Source organism: Heterocephalus glaber, unplaced genomic scaffold (assembly GCF_053883595.1).
Source record: "Heterocephalus glaber isolate CG9 unplaced genomic scaffold, H.glaber_assembly_v1.0 deba00001481, whole genome shotgun sequence".
In the NCBI taxonomy this organism is placed as follows: Eukaryota; Metazoa; Chordata; class Mammalia; order Rodentia; family Bathyergidae; genus Heterocephalus; species Heterocephalus glaber.
In genome coordinates, this window is record NW_028258317.1 from 8,691,854 (window position 1) to 8,715,649 (window position 23,796).

Here is a 23,796-nt window from a genome sequence, read left to right on the forward strand (position 1 = left end):
ATGAGATAAATTGAATTGCATACAACTTTGCCATGTCAGCAGCCTGTAGTGGATTGTAATGTCTAATCTGCAGCATACAATGAATGGCAAATAATTGCTCATAAGTTTTAAAAGTCTCAAAATGTGAAAGAGAAGCAGATTTAAGGTAAAATGAATTTCAGTTTAAAGTATAATTTTAGCCTTGAAATAATACTGATTTGATATTGTCTGCACTTTATCATGAACATTGAAGATTGATCTAAGAATTAAATTATGCCATGAAAATAACTCATTATTAACAATTATTCCTTACAACAACTAGCTGTACTCCAAACTCAGTGTAAATAATGGATTCTGAATTCTTCATGCCCAAGCAGGAAATGTAGTTATGATCCTCATTCAGATATATTGGCTAGAAGAGACTTAGGTATGTATAGACTCATATATATTGTCTCAGGTTTTTCTTTATCAGTCTTGTAACCTTAGTCATAACATGTTAATGTGGGTATTGTTGAGGCTGAAATTTTACTGCCTGGGAATTTATGGTTTATAGGTATTACTATCCAGACATATGAAACTTTATGCTATCTCCAGAGGCTCATGAGATTTGGGTATAAGAGTGTAATTTATTCCCTTCAGATCATAAATAGGATGGAGATGAGCGTTCTACACCTAGTTTAAGAAATGACAATTTTCTGTGAAAATTGCTTTTTTTAGATTACTTGTCTTTGCCTCTTCCTACATTTTAATCCCCAAAGCAATACAAGATCTTAAGTCTACTTCTGTAAAGTATTTTTATTAATACAAAAACAATCTGGGCAAGTGAGAGAGTTCTATAATCTAACAAAAAGTTTTTGACGACTTTCTTATCTTTGTATATTTTCAAGATGTTTTGATTAGAGAATGCTTCATGGTTTATTTTACTTCTTTTTCTTTTTAAATGCATTGGATACAAGTAGTAGAAAAATATTAATGAATAACTGAAAATAAATCTTTTCTGTTTAAACCATAGGTGAATGAGAGCATAGTGCTACCGAATGCATCTTAAATCTTACTCTAGGGAGTAACTTGCCTCAGGCCATAGATGACATATGAATCAGAGAACTCAAGAAGAAGATACAAATCACTCATTACTACCTCTGAGATTGGACATGACCCATATATCTCTAGAAATATTTCCAGTGCTGCTACTTTTTAAATAAAGGGATACAGATTATTAAGATCATAGTTTTAGGATTATTGTTTCTGAACAACAACAATCTGTAAGAAAGTCTGCATGAGACTTACATGATAAAAATGTGTAAAACATTACTCTGGTACCAGGGTTTCAGTTGTAACCTTGTTTACTCCTGGGATAACATTGTTCATCATAAGAGCAAGTATGTCTTAAGATTCTTTAAGCCAGGCATAAAACTCACTCAGTACACTAGAGTTCTCTGGGATGAAGAAAATAGAGATGCAGAATGGAAAAATGTTAGTAATCCTGTACACTGTAAAATATTTTTAAAACTCACAAATAATTATAGCCTGAAATTTTTGTGGTTCATAAGGACAGATGTGAAGTATAGTGTTTAAATGAGCTTGAGTGACTCTACCTCAAATAAATTGTGTGAATTTTAGTTGTATTCTTGACCTCTTACTTTACTTTGCATATTTGTATAACAATAATGATGATAATGACAAAAACACTAATAGTATGTATAATTATTTGGAGTGTTGTAAGTGTTTAAGTTAATACATGATAAATTTATAGAATAATTTCTGGAACATAATAAATACTCAATAAATATTAGTTATATGTCAATGTTTTCTTTGTACCAGGCCATGTATTAAATATATTTGTATATATTACGGTTTATTTTATCTTAAAGTATCCCTGAAAACACTTAAGCCTTTCTTCATGTATAGTAACCAAGGTTGACTAATTGAAAGGATATTAAACGAAGTCACTTCATGTCATACAGGGAATCTGAAGATCATGAAACTTCAAGGGATTTATAGTCATATATATATATATATATATATATATATATGACTTTTTTTCTATAAAATTGATGTACTTGTTTATTCCTGAGCCTAAAAAGAGGCAGGAATTAATAAACTTGCAATTTGGGCTCTGTCATTGAACATTTTGATAATCTTGGGACCTTTGATTATCTGTTAAATGATAAAAATTGTAATATTTTATACTATTTTAAAATTAAATTAATATTCAGGGAGAATTAATTAAACGTCTACATCAGAGTAGCTATGCATCAAATGACGATTCTTCTAAAGCCACTAGTATTTGGACTCAAGTTATCTTTTTTAATTTCCTTTTCTGTCATATACATATTGGAGTTGTAAAATTGGATATACAAAGACTCCCTCAAAAAAACATGTATAACAGACAAATAAATTTCTACAAAATAATTTGGAGTCAGGAATTTCTACTTATAGTATAACTTATACTTAAACTGTTCTTTTTATTTGTTTTAAAATCAATCTATACTTTCTGATATAGATATAGTAACACCAGGCTGGACAAATCTAGCAACACAAATGGTACTCGGTAAGAACAGTACTCCCACCTCCACTGTACAATGCTCCATTACAAACACACCATTCATCTTAGGAGTTGTTTAATATATCATAAAGATTCTTTATTTATTTTCAATTTAATTCCGCATTTTAGAGAGAACTTTTATTATCTTTATTGTAACTTCAGAAGCAAAGATATCCTTGAAACCAAGAAATACAGATTTTTCCCAGTTCTGCTACCTGTTTGCACAGATAGCTATTAATTTTCCCAGGTTTCCTGCACTCTACAACAGCAATGCCCATGTTTTATATTTCAAATTCTGTTACAAAATAATGTTGGAATGGCTGAGAGTAATCATTTGTAGCAGTTATATTCCCTCATATGGAAGAAAATAAAATAAATCAACAAAGCAAATGTGTACTAAAGCAAGCACAAACAGCACTTATGAATGATGAAAATAATAGCATGGAATTGAAAGCTACTCATCTTTATAATGACTTCTTATAGTAATTCTAACACTTCCCCATTCTGGGGAATAGAAACACAGTCATCTTTGAGCAAACCTTTTTTCATTAGCATTTATGCTTATGATTTAGTGAGACATTAGTTTGTGGTATGCATTTTTAGTGGTAGCATTTTGTTTTCTGAAAAGTCTTCGTTATTTGTTTACTGTAAAAATCATTAAATGATATGACCTTCTTTGTTTCTAACAGAATAATTTTCACAAGTAGCATGTAGAGATATATTTTAGCCTACATTTTCCACTGTCAATATTGCTCCTGCTATTATAATTATGACTTGTGCCATAATAGTAAAAGCAGATTGTGTTTGTTTGTTTTCACACTCATTAGTCATAATTTATTAAAGTACACAAGTTACGTGAAATAATTATGCTTCATTTACCAAGGAATGGGTACAAAATATTTATGCAGCATTGAGTGCCATACAGTGATTGGGTCCTTGAGTACATGTTTGATGACTACAGGAAAGTTTCTTGAAGGTATCTCCCCTGCCAGTTCTACAGGAGACACACACACACACACACACACACACACACACACATTCACAAACAAGTTCATACATATATCCATACAAGCATTAAGATACATTTGTATGTATATTTTCATGATGTCCCTCAGATATCTGCATGGCTTTCATCCTCTTTAACACTACCTGAAGATACACACATTCACCTTGAAAGAATTCCCAAGCTAAAAATGTATGAGCATTCCAAAGCCCATTTCATTTACTCTCTTTTTCATTTAATAATTTTTTCAACATTTCTTACTTTTCTAGTGGTATGGTACGAATGTGTCCTTCAAAAGTCATGTATTAAAGGCTTAACCCCTCAGCTGATGGTATGAGTAGGTGGGGGCTTTTAGAGTTCATTAGACTCTAAGGGCTTTGTCTTACAAAACAGACACCAGGCTCTCTTACACTTTGTAGCATGTCAGGACACAGCAGTAAAACAACTATCAATAAACGAGGAGGTGGATCCTCATCAACTACCAAATGTGCCATTGCTTTGATCTTGGAATTCTCAGTGTGCCAAACTTTGAGAAAGAAGTGTCCGTTTTATGTAAGCCATGCAAACTGGCATTTTTCTTATAATAGCCTGAAACCTTTAGAAAAGGCCCCATTTCACTGCACGGTGATTATATGTTGAATAGTATGTCAGAAAGGTTGAAAATTGAAAAGTTAAGGATAAGACCTTCATTTCTCAGTCCTGTGCTGTAGCTGTATAATTATTTCTTAACATATATTACAGACATTATATAATTCTCTACATTTGAACTGATATTTATACCTTCTCAATTTAATATTCTTAACCTTTTCAAAGATGATAATGGAATGTATAAGTAATTCTGTTCACCTTAGATTTCCCAGGTCCTATATAGAATGGAGATAGGACAAGTGCTGTGTGGTTCTACATTTTAAGCATATTGTATTTGAGTAAATTTAGAGCAAGCCATGTGGTCATAAGTTTTAAGTATTTTGTATTTGTGTATTTTAGGAGCAATGTAATCATTCAGTATATATTCAAAGAAATAGTAGCTGATGTTACATCTCCAGATATAATACATCTTTGCTTTCCTTGCACTATGAATTTTCCAATTTACTGAATCTCCTTAATTAATAATGAGAGTGAGATTCTCATGTATTGCAAGAACAGGGTTCTGATGGAATGATACTTTCTAATTTAAAAAAATAATAAGAGCTTCTAGAATAAACAACAATGTTATACTTAATGTATTAGTTGGAAGTGCGTGGTGTTAAGGTTTCAGGGCAGACCTGTACTTTTAAGGTGGGTCAGCAGTACCATGCTATCAAAGGTATAATTATATCACAATAAATTAATTCCTCAATGTGGTTACATCGTAGTAACTAGAATATTTCCCATTTGAGATACTCTAACGGTTGAACCATTCAAATATTTCTTAGATATATTGCTGCTCAAAATTATTTCTTCAACAAATGATTTAAGGGTATTTCAAATGATTCATTCAACTGTAGATAGCTTTCATGTAGAATCTTTAGAGTGAAATTTGTTTATTGCCTGGGTGCATAGAAGAAACATCCTTGTTAGAAGAAAACAATAAAATTTCATTAATAATTATTATTTAAATGAAATTTCAACTGTATTTATGTTTAAAAGTGAATGTTTTCCTATTTCTCAATATTTATTATACATTTTGGGCCTTATTTCCTCTTTTAGTTTCTTATACCAGAATAAAGAGGGGAAGGGGGCTTAAGGGAGGGGAAAGGATTAGAGAAAAAAGAAGCAAGATACATCATGTACAGGTATAAATTCCCTATGATGAAGGTGGTCATTATGTATATATAAAATGTACCAATAAAATTAATTAAAAAGTAAATATTAAAGAGCAAGTCAGTCTTTATTCAAATTCATATATAAATAGATGTACAGGAAAATGTTGCTCAATTTTAATAGTTTTTTTTTTTTTTTGGTATTTGAAAGATGCAGTGTGGTGGATGTATCTGGAAGAAGAGAATGTTGCTCCTGGCTACCATTTGTAGAACCTTTTTCTAGATTTTGAAGAGGAACCTTGGAGTTTCTATTCAATTTGTTTAAAAAAATTTCAAAGCAACATAAAAATTAAAAGGATGATATAATAAATATCCATATGCCTTTCTGTTCTAATATTAAATTGCTAATATTTAACACTTTTCATTACCTTTTAAAGACACACACACTGTGCCATATATTACATTTTGCTGAACAACTTGAAATAAAACTGCAGTTATCATTACACAACACTTCTAATTCACTAAACACTCAGCATGAATTTCACAAGAAAAACAATATTTTTATGCATAGCCACATCACTTCTGGGTCTTTTGGCTAAGATCAAATGTAATGTAGAACAACAGCATCATTAACACAAAATTATGTTAATTTAATAACCAAAACAATTACTCATATTTACTTTTTCTGAGTTTCTTAAAAATGCTGCTTCCTCTCAACAACTCTTAAGCAATTTAATTATTTTTTTTGTTTGTACATGACAGTATTTTAAAGTCTCAGAAAGTTTCTGAGTTATATGGTTGGCATTTAATTATGTAGATTTAGTTTTTAATCTTACTTCTGTATAATATCTTGGATTATGATTACAAATGCCACTTTTCTTGTTTTATCCCTTTGCTGTTCCTGATTTGTGTATATATAATTTTAATTGTTGCTCATCAATGACTATCAATTTCTTAGTAATCTTATTAACCCTTTTATGTATTTTCTTCATTTCTTCCCAATCTTACATTTTTTGTCCTCAAACTATATAATTTAAATTCAATAAAAATTCTCTTTCATAGTTTGTAAATTTTATCTCTTAGTTAAAAATGTTTTTATCCCTTTTTCCTCAATTTTGTTATTTACCTGACACTAATTTCTCATCCTCTCCATTTTAATTTCTTAGTTTTTAATTTTCTAAAATGAGGTTTTCTCAGCAAATTATTTTATGTAGATTTTATTTATATATATTTTTGCTGTTTTTCTCTGCTTTTAGCTTGGCTTGGAAAAGTGTTTTGTTTTCATCAACCGAATTTTTTTTTATTAAGTACTCTGTTATTTTTGTGTACTAGAAGTGCCATATGTGAATATTATGCTATATTTCTTTTTATTTTAAAATATTTTCTTTATTCATTGATCAGCAATAACATGAGCTTTGATATATGATAGTTGAGGAGCATAGGATATGTAGTTGTTTTTTCAGTTAAAAGAAACCATTTTCTATTTTATAGTAAATTTTTTTTCTTTTTTCTTTTTGTTTGTTTTATTTTAATTTGGTAGAGGGACTTAGCAGTGTCTTTCATCACTTTCAATTTTATTGCTTTTCTTCTTTAAGTCTCAAAAAACAAATTATCAAATTTGCCTCCATGAAGCCAGCCTTTTTTCCTTTGGAAGAAATAACATTTCAGATCTGTTTTTTATTCCTCAATATATGGAAAACAAACCTGTTCCCTGTAATTCCATACTCAGAGTAAAACTATCCTCTTTAAAAAAAAAATTATGTATGTGCTTGGAGACAAATAGGATACCTTTAGGACACTTTTGAAAACTCCCTCTTTGTCTTTATAGCTTTCTTGGTTGGTTTGAGTAGCTTACTTCTCTAACCCTATATGTTAACGCAAGTTTTACTGTCTCCTGACTCACACTTATGCTGCAGAATGTTTTCTTTTAATATTCTTGTTTTCCTTTATGCCTTTTAATGCATGTCTGCAAAGATTTGGATTTGATATCTGAAGGAAAACGAGAACATTCAGAATATATTTTAAGGCCAGGGATTTAGCTCAGTGGTTCTGCCGCCTTCCTTGCAAGCACAAGGTCCTGAGTTTGATTCCTGGTAGCAAAACAAATAAACAAACAAACAAAAAAGCAGAATATGACATTTTAGTAAGTTGTCATTTCCTTATGTCTGAAAGAGATTTAGAATGAGCAAACTATAATTCACACCTTAATATTTTATTCTGAAAACTTTAAAATATGTATAATATCATTTAGGATTATATAAAATATCTACTTCTTATGTGATAACTATTAGATACACAAGCTTTAAAATCCTTTAAAAGTATTAATGAGCCACTTATGAGGTGACTCACTTTTAGTTAAAAAATACATTTTATCCATAGTCTGAACTGACAGCACTTGAGCAAAGAAAAGTATAGACCATAGAGAATAAGTTTAAAGGCAGAATTCTGAATTTGAATTCTTGCTTTGCAAGTTGACTGTTATCTTCAATTGAATGTTACACAAAATAATTTTACATGAATTAAAGTAATTCATGCTTTTAGGCATTGTCTAAATTCATTAACTGTAGATTCATTAAATCAATAAAAGTACCCTCTTTTACTAGTATGTCTAAGATGATTCAATTAGTGGCGATTCACTGAATGTAATGTCTTTCAACCTTGAGTCTAATTATAAATCTCAAACTCAAATATTGTGAATGGTAGTAGATGTAATTTCAAAGGGTAGAAGTCTGTTACTGATGGAGATACTATTCTTTTTGCCTAAATGTCTTTATTCAAAACAAAAAACAAATTACAGTTATGAGCAATTAATCTTAGATCTCTTATGAATGGGTTTGTCACATAATTTTCTACAGTGTTAGTAGAGTTAGGGTTGGAGGTATTTAAAATGAGATTAGGTAGCAGTTTCTACCCTCCTTCACAAAACTTAATCATGTCAAATAATTTTCACATCAGAGAAAGCATACATGGATAGCTCCCAACACACGTAAAAGTGGTACTTGGCCGTTTATCAACTACTCTATCAGTGATTCAAGGTTTAGAATTGCAGCAGTATTATGTGAGTATTGAATATTATGCCATGAAATTAGCTCAGTGACATTCAAAGAATCGTCTCATGCAAAGAATTTTCTTCTCTTCTTCTCAAAGAATCTCTTCTTCTCTAAGGTAAAATACAAAACCATTCAAAATAACATTAATATGAAGGAAATACTCAGTACCCTTACAGATACACGATCTTATACACACAGACTAAATGTAGACAAGATGAAAAGATCCATTGTCACTTTATACTACTTGTATTCTTGACACTGAAATTAAATGCCTTAAAATATTTTTAGAAAATAAGAAATTTAAAAAAATTAGTAAATTCATTCTCACATGAACACATAATTAATTATAGTATACAGAAGCAGCTTCACGTTTCTATGCAGAAAATACAGGCAGTAAAATTTTACAATGATTTTGTTAAAGCAGTAAATTCCAAAACTTTTTTTAAATTTTATTTTATTGGTACATTTTAGGTATACAATATAATGACATTCATCATTGGAAATTTGCACCTTTACAAAATCTATCTTGGTTCTTATTTTTCCCCCTTCCCCTGACCTCCCTTCAACCCACCATCCCTCCCTATTTACAAAGACTTTGTTTCCATTTTTTCTTTTTCTCATATTAATTCCATTCCCTTCTTTCCCTTTCCCTAGCCCTCCCACTACCCCATCCCCTTTTCCCCTTTTTTCCTATTTCACATTATCTATTATACCTTTTAGTCCTTATTTACGCTTTCAGTTTCTCACACTAGAGAAAATTTTCGGTATTTATACGTGTCCTGTTTATGTCACTTAAGAGTTTGAGCTCAATGTGCATCCATTTAGCTATAAATGTATCTAATTTCTCATTTTTTATGGATGAGTAGTACTCCATTTTATGAAAAAAAATTTTATTTTTCCTGTCTCCAGTTGATGAGCATTTGGGCTGTTTCCAAGTTTTAGCTATTACAAACTGTGCTGCTAGGAATATGAGTGCACATATATCACTGTGATATGATTTTTTAAATTCTTTTGGGAAGAATACCCAGCAGAGGAATAACTGGGTCAAATGGTACTTCCACTACTAGTTCTTTTAGGTACAACTATACTGATTTTCACAGTAGTTGCACCAGTCTACACTCCCATCAGCAGTGGAGCAGGGTTCTTTCCCCACAGCCCCGCCAACATTTGTTATTGGTTGATTTCTTGATAGCAGCCATTCTTTCTAGGGTAAGGTGGAATCTCAGCATTCTTTCATTATCATATTGTTACTCCTCATTTACACTTTGAGTATCTCACACTAGAGAAACTATTTGGTATTTACACATGTGTGTCCTACTTACTTCACATAAGAGTATCACCTCTATGTGAATCCACTTAGCTAAAAATGTCTCTAATTTTTCATTTTTTATGGCTGAGTAGTACTCCATTTTATTTTTTAAAATCCACGTTTTCTTTATCCAGTCTCCAGTTGATGGGCATTTGAGCTGTTTCCAACTTTTAGCTATTACAAACTGTCCCGCTATGAACATGGAAGCACATATATCACTATGGCATGATTCCTTTAATTCTTTTAGGAAGATACACAGCAGGGGAATAGCTGGGTCAAATGGAACTTCCAGTCCTAGTTCTTTGAGGTATCTCCATACTGATTTCCACAGTGGTTGCACCAGTCTACACTCCTACCAGCAGTGGAGCAGGGTTCCTCTTATCCCACAGCCCCACCAGAATTTGTTATTGGTTGATTTCACGATAGCAGCCATTCTTTCTGGGGTGATGTAGAATTGTTTTCGTTTGCATCTCTTGAATGACCAGTGATGTTGAACATTTTTTCATATGTTTATTTGCTATTTCTACTTCTTTGTCTGAGAAATGTCTGTTCATTTCAGATGCCCATATTTGGATTGAGCCTTTCAATTTGGGAGGTCTGATTTTTTGAAGTTCTTTATAGATTCTAGATAGTAGACCTTAGTCTGAGGGACAGCAGGAGAAAAAATTTTCCCATATTGTGGGTTGTCTCTTCACTCTGTTGGTGTATTCTCTTGCTGTGCAGCTTTTTAGTAAGAAGAGATCCCATTTGTTCACTGCTTGTGCTAGTTCACAGGCACCTGAGGTTTTGCTCATAAAATCTTTTCCTACACCAATGTCTTCAAGAGTTCTACCTAACCTGTGTACCAGCTGATTCAGTGTTTCTGTTTTAATATTTAGATCTTTAATCCATTTTGATTTTAGTTTAGTGCATGGTGAGAGATATAGATTTGGTTTTAATCTTTGGCAAGTTGAATCCCAAATAAGCACCACTTATTAAAGTGACTATCTTTACCCCAGTGTGGGCGTTTGGCTCCTTTATTGAAGATGAGTTGGCTGAATGTGTCTGGAGTTGTTTCTGCATCTTCTAATCTATTCCACTGGTCCTCAGGTCTGTTTCTTTGCCTGTACCATGCTGTTTTTATCACAGTAGCTTTGTAATATAGTTTCAAGTTGGGTTTTGTAATACCTCCTGACATGGCTCTGTTACCTAGAATTGCTTTTGCTATTCTGGGTCTCTTCTTGTTCCAAATGAATTTTTGGATTGTTTTCTCAAGGTCCATGAAGTATGCTTCTGGGATTTCAATTGAGATTGCATTGAAACTATATAGCAGTTTTGAAATTATGCCATTTTCACTATGTTGATCCTTCCTACCCAGGACCAGGGAATGTCTTTCTATTTTCTGATATCATCTTCAATCTCTCTTTTCAGTGCTATAGTTTTCAGAGAAGAGGTCCTTGTTTTCTTTTGTTAGGTTGATTCCTAGGTATTTCAGTTTTTTGGATGCTATTGGGAAAGGAATTGTTTGTCCTATTTCTCTCACAGTGAGTCTGTTGTTCATGTGGAGGACAGCTACTGATTTTTGTGTGTTGACCTTGTATCCATCTAATCTACTGAATTTGGTTATTAAGTCTAGAAGGCTTTTGGTGGTGTTCTGGGGGTCTTCTAAATAGAGTATCATGTCATCTGCAAATTATGACAATTTGACATCTTCATTTCCTATCTTTATTCCTTTTATTTCTTTCTCTTTCTAATTGCCATGGCTAATGTTTCCAGAGTTATATTGAAGAAGAGTGGTGATAGTGGACATCCTGGTCTTGTTCCTGATTTTAGTGTGAAGGATTTCAGTTTTTGAGCATATAGTATGATATTGGCTGTTGTTTTTTTGTAGATGGAGTTTATCAATTTGAGGTAGAGACAATCTATTCCAACTTTTTGGAAGTGTTTTTATCATAAATGCATGTTGGATTTTGTCAAATGCTTTTTCTGGGCCTATGGAGATAATCATATAGTTTTTGTCCTTGGTTCTATTGATATAGTGTATTACATTGATTGATTTGTGTATGTTGAACCATCCCTGCATCCCTGGGATGAATCCCACATGATCAGGGTGTATGATCTTCTTGATGATCTTCTGCATTCTGTTTGCCAGTATCTTATTAAGGATTTTTGCATCTATGTTCATTAGTGAGATTGGCCTATAGTTCTCCTTTTTGGTTGGGTCTTTCTCTGCTTTGGGGATCAAGGTGATGCTTGCTTCCAGGAATGAATTTGGGAGTATTGCTTTCCTTACAATTTCATTGAAGAGTTTAAACAGTAGTGGCAGTAGTTCATCTCTAAATTTCTTGTAGAATTCAGCAGTGAAGCCATCAGTATCTGGGCTTTTCTTAGTTGGTATGTTTTTAATTACATTTTCAATTTCATTGGTTGATATTGGATTGTTTAGAATTTTTATATCTTCTTCATTCAACTTTAGTAATTCATACATATCTAGGAATCTGTCCATTTCTTCTGTGTTTTCCATCTTATTGACATATAGTTTCTAGAAGTAGGTATTGATGATCCTCTGGATTTCTGTTGGGTCTGTTGTAATTTCATCCTTTTCATTCCTAATTGCAAGGATTTGGGCCTTTTCTTTCCTTTTTCTGATACAGTTGGCTTAGGGTTTGTCAGTTTTGTTTATTCTTTTGAAGAACCAACTCTTGGCTTCATTAATTTTTGTATTGTTCTCTTAGTCCCCATTTACATTAATTTTTGCTTTGATCTTTGTAATTTCCTCCCTTGTGTGAGCTTGGCATTTGTCCTGCTCTTCTTTTCCTAGAAGCTTGATGTTCAGCATCAGGTTTGTTAATTGGGCTCTCTCTGTTTTCCTAATATGAGTATTCACTGCTATGAATTTCCCTCATAAGACTGCTTTCATTGTGTCCCATAGATTCCAATATGATGTATTGTCATTTTCATTTATTTGAAGGAACTCTCTGATTTCTTTTTTAATTTCCTCTGTGACCCATTTGTTATTCAGAAATGTGTTGTTCAATTTCCATGTGTTTATGAAGTTGTTGTGGTTTCTTTTGCTATTTATCTCCAATTTCATTGCACTATGGTCTGATAATATACAGGGGATAACTTCAATTCCTTTGCACTTACCAAATATGTTCTATGCATGAGTATGCAGTCTAGTTTGGACAAGGACCCATATGCAGCTGAAAAGAAAATGTATTCTGATTTTGTGGGGTGGAACACTCTGTAAACATCTGTTAAATTCATTTGTTCAAGAGTTTGATTGAGTTCTAGTATTTCATTACTTATTTTTTGTCTGGTTGATCTATCTATTTGTGACAGTGGGGTATTGAGTTTCCCCACTACTATTGTATTAGTGCATATATGACTTTTCGTGTCGGTTAGTATTTGTTTTCAAGAATTATTGTACAACTTGATGAAAGGAGGTTGGTAATGACCAGGAAAGAATAAAATTGTTTTAAAATACAATAAAATGCTACTGATACTAGCAAATGCAAAACTTTATCTGACAGGAAATAATCAAAATGTAATTTTCCATCTAAAAAATCTTAATAATATTCATTTATCTTAAAGCTGAGAATGAGTTAGAAAACTCACATAATCCAATTTGAGACATATTTATAAACCATAGTTAAAACACTCTATTTACTAAAGGACAAATATTTTGAAACTTGGACAAATTGGTATTAAAGAGCAAATCTAGAAATACATGCAATAGAGTGTTTTTTACTTAATTTTGAAAAATTTATTAAAGCAATATTTTTAAAAAGTTATCTTTGAGACAATAAAATATTCATTTGCAAAACCAGGAACCTCTATGTGTGTGCATATATATATATATATATATATATATGCAAACAATGAAGTATAACATAGGCAGATACTTTCTTGAGTATAATGAAAGTTACCTCACATGTGCTACAAAAAGAACAAGAAAAATATTAAGAGTACCTCATAAAAATTAAAAGCGTTGGTCCTGTGAAATCCACATTTAAGAAATAATAGAAAGAATCTTAGACAGGGACTATATACTTAAAAATCACATATCATATAGAGTGCTCACCATGACTATATAAAATTGAATTGATAGGAAATAAGATCTAAATGTCAAAACTAGAAGTAAAATCTATTTCATTATTTGTAAATTAATTAGAAATGATTGATTTTATTATTTATAATATAGAGAATACCCTTCAATAGCTTAAACTTCCTGACATTCAAATATTGATTACACAAGGTTTATTCAGAGTAAACCAAGATTGAGAGAAAATAGAAGAGCTGTAGGCCTTTGAAAAGTTAAGGTTAAATTGAAAAGGAATGTCTCAGTGGTAGCAGAGACTCATCAGCAAAAGTAAATGATATATGAATGTGTTTGCAATATCATATCTGCATTCAGAAAAATGATTGGCATCATATACCACAGACAATGTCCAATATGGTACAATGACTGGTTTTATAAATTCTCCCCCAAAAATAAATGTGTGGAAATGTATGATAATGGAGGACATAAGCTTACACTTAAAGATAAAGCTCATATTTTTGTAGGGATAACTGACTGTTTAGCTGTGTCTAAGTAAAGCATCTATTCAAACATTTTTAACACAGAGAAACTTAAAATGAGTGGTGGGAAGAAAGGAAAAGAAAAAGGACAGTGATGGGATTGGTGATGTAAAGGAGAAAGCAGGGAAGTAAATTGTAGTTGCAAGTCAGATTGTCTCCCAGGATGACCTGAATCAATTTGTTTGAGAAATTGATTCATTTCTCTCCTTTGGAGCTAGATTGGGTTGCTTACATGTTATTCATCTCACACTCACACTGAACTCTAAAAATGGCAGAGCTGTTAAGCAAGGAGTGTAGTCAACCAAAGATTAAGTTTGCTGCTAAAATATCAAACCAAAACAAAGCAAAAAAAACACAGAAAAATAAATGAGCCAGGATGGACAAAATGTCTATTGTGTTATTACTACAATACTTATCATCTCTGCATCTCAAGGACATCATCAAAGAAATTATGGTACAACTATTTGGTAACTTACAGGTAGAGTAAAATCTCAATCCCAAATTCTTTAGAGTTTTTTCATTGATATTTACTTGATTTCTTTCTGTCCATGTGATAGTGAAATGAATACTCAAATTAGCTTAGTAAGTACACCTATAATATGTGTTTCAACAAACTGCATCTTTTCATCCCCGATTTATATGTGATTATGATGATAGTAGCATTTACCTTTTAATACTTGCTTGCTTTTAATAAATGCTTGCTGTACTTTTCAATTGTATTTCATTTATTAACATTTTCAAATCTTACAACAACCTTATAAATTAGAAATTATTCCCATTTTACAAATGAATAAATCTGGAAAATTAACAGATCTTCATATTTTAGACCTGGCTCTAGTTCACCATCATACATTGAGGTGTGAAGTATGAATACCTCAAAAGAAATCCATAGAAGCTTTTGTTGGTTGATTTATATATAGCTTCTTAAATTTTAGAGAGCAAGAACAGAGTTTATTTCTTAAATTAGTAAAAACAAGAACAACCTGATATGTATTTGTTTTTATATTAGTGACTAAGTATGAATAGAAGGAAGAATGGAAAGAAAGAAGGAAAATAAAGAAGAAGTGAAGGAAAAAAGTAAAGAGCAGGCAAAAAAACCGAGGAAGAGAAAAGAGAGGGAAGAAAAGGGGAAAACAAAATCAATGTTAATCAGTGGTAACAATTGTAAAACACTAAAAAATAAATCCCAAGTGTAAACTAATGTTTTGTTTTAGAAAATATTTCAAAATATTTCAAACACATTGGAAGTAACAGTTCATCTATTTTGCTACATAAGTTTATTTATTAATACTTAAAAGTGCAAATGAAAGAAATACAAAATCAATTATCAAAAATGTATGAAAGTTTATATATATAAACTAATACATACCACAATATAAAACACTGTATAGAAGTGACAAGACTTCACATAAAAATTTTACTGAGGTAGTAAAACTTCCTTTATCCTATCTAGGTGACTTAGTACTTCAATGATGTAGTTAGAAAAAATGATTGTCAACCAAAGTAGACAAAATACATCTATAAATTCTTCATAAACTAAAACTTTTTGTATTGAACATTTCTTTGAGTAGTGATATCGAAGGCTAAAACTTTTAGAGTTCAAGATTTTTAGAAAACTTGTCAATTATTTCCAATTGAGCAAGAATGAATTTGCGAAACAGTATATCCATAAAAGAAGATTATGAGGGCATATATTTATATTATCTAAAACAAAGTTCCAGAATGACACTATATCAAAATCCATATTGCTTCTCTGAATGTCTCTACCTTATCTTTTTTCACCTTCTTCCAACTTTGTCCTATGTGAAACTAGTAGAGCTTCAGGGGAAAATTTCTGCTTTTATTAAGAATCTATTTCATGCCAAATCTCATTGGGATGAAGTTCATTTTTGCATAATTTATAATAATAGGTAAATATGCACAATTTTATTTTTATTTAAAATGTTATACTCTGCATAGAAACTCTTCAGTTCTAAGAAATGTAGACTCAATATTCTGCAACTTGGAGACACTATAAATCAATCTGAATCCAACAAGAAGCTCCAAACTCAGATGCTGGAAGAGTACAGTGAGGAATCTGTGATTCACAATACAAGAATAAGTTGTGACATCTCTGGTTGAAGGCTGTCCAGAATGGGAGAGAAAGTTAGGTCAAAGGATACTAATAGAAAATGCTGAGGAAGTATTGACTTCTACATTCTGTCAAAGCTGAGGTGTTGACAGCAATTTTCTTAAAAAAAATACGAGACAATGTCTAAGTCTCAGAGCTGGGATTTTCTTTGTCTTTTCCCTTAGCAAAAGAAATTTTATTTTTCCATAAAGTTTATGTAAATCATCTTTTTATATTTTATTTTAGACAATAATTATACATTTATAAGTTATTTTATGTAATTGTATTTTCTGTGGTACACTGTGAAGTTTCAGTACATGTATATATTGTGTGATAATTAAATAACGATATTTTGTCTATCAATCACCTCAAACATTTATTTCTTTCTTGTGAGAACATTTAAAATTCTTTTTAGCCATTTTGAAATAATACAGTATTGTTGGATAGAGGCACTGTGCTATGCAACTGAACACCATCCTACAAAACTGTAACTTTGTATCAACAACTGGTCTCTCCCCATCTCCCTCTCTCCCTGCCCTCTTTAATCCTTGGTAACTACTACAGTACTTTTTATTTCTATGAGGTAAGCTTCGTTAGAGTTCACACATTAGTGAGATGAAGAGATATTCTTCTTGCTGAGTCTAGTTTATTTCATTCAACATAATTTCCACCAACTTCATGAATGTTGCCACAAATGAAAGAATATCATATGGTAGTACTTCCTATCCATTTGCTTGTTGATGGGCCATTTAGATTAGTATATATTGGCTTTTGTGAATATTTTGCAATAAACATGGGCATGCAGTTATATCTTTAGCAAACTCACACAAAAGTATTCAATAGAGTGAACAGACAGCAAGCAAAATTGGAAAAATCTTTGCAAGCTATATTTTTGACAAAGGATTATGTCAAGAATATACAATGAACTCAAACAACTAAAAAAGATTCAAATAATACATATTATAAATTGTCAAAAAAACTTGAATAGACATTTTTTATAAGACAGAACCAAAGGTATATGAAAAAAATGGTAAATGTCAATACTCATGATGGAAATGAAAACAAACTCTGCAATGGCAAAATAACTCACCTCAATTTGACTAGCTATTAACAACAACAACAAAAAATACAAATGGTTTTGTAAATGTGGAGAAAAGAAACTTATAAGCTGTTGGTGAGAATGTCAGTCTATACAGCTATTATGGAAAACAATACAGATACTCCTTAAAAATTGCAGAGAAAACTATCGTGTGTTACAGCAATCTATGTACTAGGATTCTTTTTCTTAAAAATTATCAACTGGCTGAAAATAGAATGCACGTTAAATATTGGATCTCTTACTTAAGAATGTTCTATACTAAATATAACAATTTTGCAAACGAGGAGTAGTGAATCCTGGGTTAGTGACCAGCCTGAAGTTGACTCTGTAAAGGCTAAGTCCTGGGGAACCCTGCTGCCAAGACCTAGAAAGTGGTGGAGCAAGTCCCAGGACTGCAACAAAACTATTCCTTCCAGGCGGGGGTCCGGTTTGATAGCAGCACCTATTCTAGAGGATCTGGGTGTTGAAGTGAAGTGGCTTTGCTTCTATGCAAGTTGAGGTCACCTTTCACCCTATTCCCGAAGTTGGAAAAGCAATCTGTCATTCCAGAGGCTGAGAAGCTTTTGGTACTTTGGACTTGGCTGCCGTGGAGATTACTGGTACCAGGAAAACTTAGAGGAGTAGCAATAGCTTTTTGACTGGATGGAACCCACATCCACGACCAGTCCAAACATGATCTAACATCCAACAGATGAAATGGTAAATGACTGTAATTCAGGGAAACATAATTCTCTGAAGGGAAAGCTGACTTCCTGGGGCACCGGACCTCAAAACCCTCAACCCGGCGCGCTTTACTGACATTGCACCCTCACATTCGGCATTTCCAGGTGGGTCCTGACTACCGTGATTCCATCACTCAGCTTTCTTCCCGGCCTGCCTCGCACCCGCTGCAGGCGGGGGCCAGAGCTGCCCAAGATGGCCGACTCCGAGGGTGGTGTGTTGGATGAGAACTGCTGACGTACCGTGGATGTAGTAAAACTTGAAAATGCATTGTTGAAGGAATCATGAGATATATTGTCCTTTAATACATTGTGGCAGGATTGTATTATAAGCAAATGAATCAAACAGCTCTATAAATCACAAAAACTAAAACTGAACCAAAGTGAAAAGAGTACTTCCAAGCAGTGTCTCTCTATTGTAACCTGTTATTTAAGGGAATACTACTGGTTTCTAAATAGGATGCAAAACTTGTTGAAATTACTCTCTCTTAGCCCTGCCTTCCAATAACTCAAAAGTAACTGTGATACAGAAACCCTTCCCAGGTATATTGGCAGGTAAGGTGTGATCTCAGAATACACAGGTGACAGAGATATGACAGGACAACTGACAATGTTGGATTCATTTACATTGTTTACAATTCTATGAGCAGGCCTTAAAGGGAGATCAGTTTTTTTAAAAAATACAAGTAGTGTCTTCCTACCTGTCTCCAGACACATGTTAAAAAAGAAGGCTGTTTATGCTTCAGCTTTGTTTTGCTCAGTAATACAGTCATGCAAGAGTTTATTTCTAAGTGAAAGCTATGTTAGCATTTTTTATTTAAAATAAAATATATTTGTTTGTCATTTATACTATGCATCCATCATACCACCCCATCTTCTGTATCAGGTAGTCCAATAGAAATAAACCTGTTTTGTTCTAATATATATATTATATTATATATTAATATAATATATATAACAATTTTGTTTGGTAATGCTCAATATGAATACATTTTAAAATTTTGTTTTATATAAAACTTTTTATTACAAATTTCTCTGTTTAGAACAACTTCTAAAAATAAAGACTGCAAAGATATCTACTTCATTTAAAAATAATATTTGAAGATTGAAGGGATTCTAGCTTTAAGCAGAAATATCCACCCACAATGGCAGGAGCATTTAACATCGAATTACATATATAATGAAGGCTAGGTTTTAAAGTACAGAATGAATAGTACTGTATAAAGATGCAATATATAAAATTTGATTTTTTTGTATATACAAGTAAAGATCAAAATCATTTTTGTGAAATGTTTCCTTTTGACTCTTAGTTAATAAGAATGCAAACCTTCTTAAAGTATCTTAAAACATGGTGTACATATATTTGTACATAAGTGTGTGAATAAAGAAATATTTAAATATATCCAATTCTGGTTATTCTTAGAATGTCAGAAGATGAAAAAAAATTCCACTCAGTCCAAATTTTTTTAAAAAATAAACTTGACTAAATATACAAAATTTTTATTAATTAAGGATTAAGTTTCAAAGTAACAAATACCCCAGCATCCAAGAAAAAGTGTCATACCTCCTTAAAGGAAAAATGGGTTACTCAAATTGCCTTGCCTATTGCAGAACATAAGAAGTTGACACCACAGTGCAAACAGATGAAAAGAAACCTGTTAAAAGTTTGACAATTTACTAAGAACTTGGGATAGTTCAATAGTACAGAGCCTATGGTAGACAAAGATTTGACAAAGTTCAACCACTTATAGGCTATGCAACAGGAATTTCTTTCAGGTGCTATAGAAATACACAATTCTTTACATTAACTTGTAGGAGTTACATGAGACCTGGGAAATCCTGTTGGGAAGTTAGAAAAACCCTATATTAAAGCCACCATAGGTAGCTTTACAATCCTTCTCTGAAATTTACCTCACCTTAAGCCTCTGAGAGAGGAGTAGAAAACTGCATCTCCTTGGGGAACAGATGAAGAAATTTGTTACAAATGTTCTAAGCTACATTACCTCTAGCAGAGAGGTAGGAAAAAGACATTCGGTTAAGCCCCACTATGTATGTTATTAGAGGTCTATCATGTGGAAAGGTGGGAATTTTTCCCTCATCAAAATCACCACAGAGACAAGTCAAATCTTTATTGTTACTTTTTAGAAGTGATATGAATCCTGAGAAAGCCACATCATTGAGAACTAATTACATGAAACAAGAGTTCTTTCACTCCAAAGCACACACATACCCCAAATAAAGGCCTAGCAAGCACCAAGCAACAAGCAAGACAGGCTACTACTAGGGGAAATGCTACCTATTTCACAGATTTGTATACAAGGCTGAAATCTGAGTGGCAAGCTCTAACACCAAGTACAAATCATCTTTGGACATGGAAAATAGCATAGCAATCCAAACTCCAAATCTTGATCAACAGCTGACCATATTGATTCAATCTCTTTTGCTAAGTGCCAGAAAAGAGACCTCTGATTTCTGGACATAAACTACTCACCTAGCAGCTTTATACTAGCTGCTGTCTGTGACAATTATTTAGCCTTTTTTGAAGCAGTGTAAAAGAAAGGAAATAAAAACTTATCAATAATCTCCTGAACCAGACTGAGAGATAATAGAGCCATTAGCTAGGCACTTAAATAAGTATAACTAAAATGTTAAGGAATAGCAGTTATCTTAGTCACCTTCTCCTTGCTGAGATGTAATACTGACCCCACAACTTACAGGAGGAAAGTTTTATTTTGGCTCACATTTTAGAAGATTCAGTTCTGCATGTCAGGAAGACACTGTTGGAAGGGCCTGGGTGGCGAAGAGCTGTCCGTGTCGTGGCAGCCAGGAAACAGAGAGTGAAGAGGATAGGGTAGAATAAAAATTTTAAAAAATAAAAGCTGGTACAAAGAAGATGAGAAAAACTATAAATAAAAATTTACTTTTAGAAAAACTAGAACTTTCAGGACCCAGATCCATATCAGTGTTTCCTTTCCTTCTAGACTCATCACACCCAAAATTCCTCAGAAATACTAAAAATCCATAAATTGGCTCAATTGAAAAAATAAAGAATAGCAACTTGATTCTAAGATAAAGGAACAGGTTAAGAATTTTTTTTCAAGTTTAAATTACTTAGAAAAAAGAAAAACTGTGCCTATATGGGCTAGTATCATGGTGGGAGGGCGGGGTGGCCACCTTTGCCCAGGGTTTCTACTCCCTCAAGAAAAGCATAAATATTCCAAGTTCCAAAAAGAATTACTGTAACTTTTCTCTCTTGAGGGCCCAAACTCTCTTTCCTTAAGTATGTAATAAAGTTTCTGCCTAGTAAGCCATTCAAGAACCTCTTACTGATACATAGTAAAAATTCTTTTTGTGAGACTGGAGTCAGCAAAGCTACAATCCTGCTTTATGGATAAAGTGGATTGAGCTCCTTATCACAGTTTCTATACCCTCTTGGACTCTATAGAGTGATAGTAGAGACCTGAAAAAAAGATATAACTTCCAGGTCACACCCTCAGTGACCCACTTCTTCTAACCAGGCCCCACCTTCTAATAGCAAATTGAGCTTTAATGTGCTCCTAACCCAGTCACCTTCCAAACACATGAGGCTTAGGGTGTCAATTTCGATCTAAATCATAAAAATGGAGAAATTGCCAGCTACAACTACAACTATATAGCAAACTGCAAAAAAGAGGAGGAAGTTACAAGAAATCATCAAAAGGCTATACTAGTGAAAGTAAAAAATGCAGTAATTATAATGGCTCCTTTGACTGACTCATATGTAGATTCCATAGAATTGAAGAAATAGAGAAATTGCACATAAATCACTACAAATTATCAGCCTGAAACAATGAGAAATGTGAAATTAGAAGATTATGAAGTAGTCGAATGGCTTAAGATACATGAAACTTGAATTCCAAAACAAAAGAAAAATAATTGAATTTACAGCTACAAAGAAATTTTATAATATAATGAAAGAAAACAAGTAGACACTTGAAAATTTAAGACATGTTCTACTAAGATAAATATCAAAGGCAGACAGACAGACACACAGACACCTGCAAAAACTCGTGTTAATACATCTAGACAAGTAATGTTCAGAAATGTGAAAAACAAAAATAAAAGGAAAATCTTGAAGAGAGCCAGACAAAAATAACATATCAAATACAAAAATGAGTTCTAGAAGATCTCTAACAAGAAAAGTAAATGGGACGTGTGAATCTTAAAGTGTTGACACATAATTTTTCAACTTAAAACACTCCCAAACAAAATTATAGATATATACTATTTAGATCAGTTTTTCACGTTTACAACAGAGACTATACATCTAAATGAGTTTCATTGTCTATCTTCATTTGAAGTTCTTTTAACATTTACCTATTCCATATACTTTATGCTAAACTGCATTGTGCTTGGGGAATTTGACTGTCAGGATTTGGAGTGAAGTTGAAAATGTTCCAAATTGATTGGTGGAATTATGTAGTGGAAAGTGTTCATGAGAATATCTTATATAGCACTCAAGTTTCCTATCCAAAGTACTCTAAAATGTTCAGAAGGAGAAAATAAACAACAAATATAATAAAATTACTCAAAAACTTTGGAAAATCTTCAAGTCTAAAGTAAGTCAAATCACCTACAATGATACTTATCACTACTTGTTCTGTAAAGGAATAAAATACTTTTTTATCAAATATAAAATTAATGCAGATATTTAGAATTTTTATTGATGAGCACTAACAAACCTGCTTCCCAGTTATTCTGTTAATACCTTTTTCTAATCATTTTATTTGTACTAGAGATCAAACATGTAAAGAATATGGAATTGCCTTCCCCTAGAAATTTATTTTAGAAATAAATAAATTAATATTTACTACAAATTACTCTTCAAATTTATTTTTAATTAAAGGCTGATGAGAAACAATTCAAAAGTGTGAAATATTTGGAGATAATTGTTTATAGAAGCAATTTGTGTTTATATTTCCATACCAAAATAAGTATTTTTATAAAACTTATTTTAATTGGCAAATAATGACTATATATTGATTTTGTTGATAAAAGTTGTTATTGGTTATGTTCAAACCAATGTGTTCTTTGAAATAGTCATAAACTTAATACACCTACTGTAAAACAGGTTGACTATATTTAATAACAGTATAGTCTTAAAAATTTCTGAGAGTAAATTTTACATGTTAAACATAAAAATATGAAATTTTACATGTACAGCATACAAATATGAAAAGTGAGGTAATTCATGTATTAACTAGCTTAACTTAGAGTTCTGTGATATATGCATACTCTACAATAAAACTTTTAGCATAGATTATTAACTACTTATTGATTCATAAACTCTTTTCATGATGATTTCTTTTTGCAGTGTGATACAGTGTATCACAGTGGTTTTCAGGCACTTAGCTATATCCAAAGTCCATCTCATCTAAATGCAGAAATTTGGTCTGGCATATAGATAACTTTTCAGGCATACAAAATTTTATTAAGTGTATTTGATATATCAATACTGCCTTATTTTTCCAGAATAATTTTCTTTTCTCTCAGTATTTCACATCAATTTTTAGCATGTATGTGTTGAGCAAAGGATCATGTCATTTTAGCTTTTCATTGTTGTATTGAGATAGGTTATAAATCAATAAGTAAGTAATAACACCATCTGAAACTGTAGACAGTATGAGCGTTCCAGACTGAT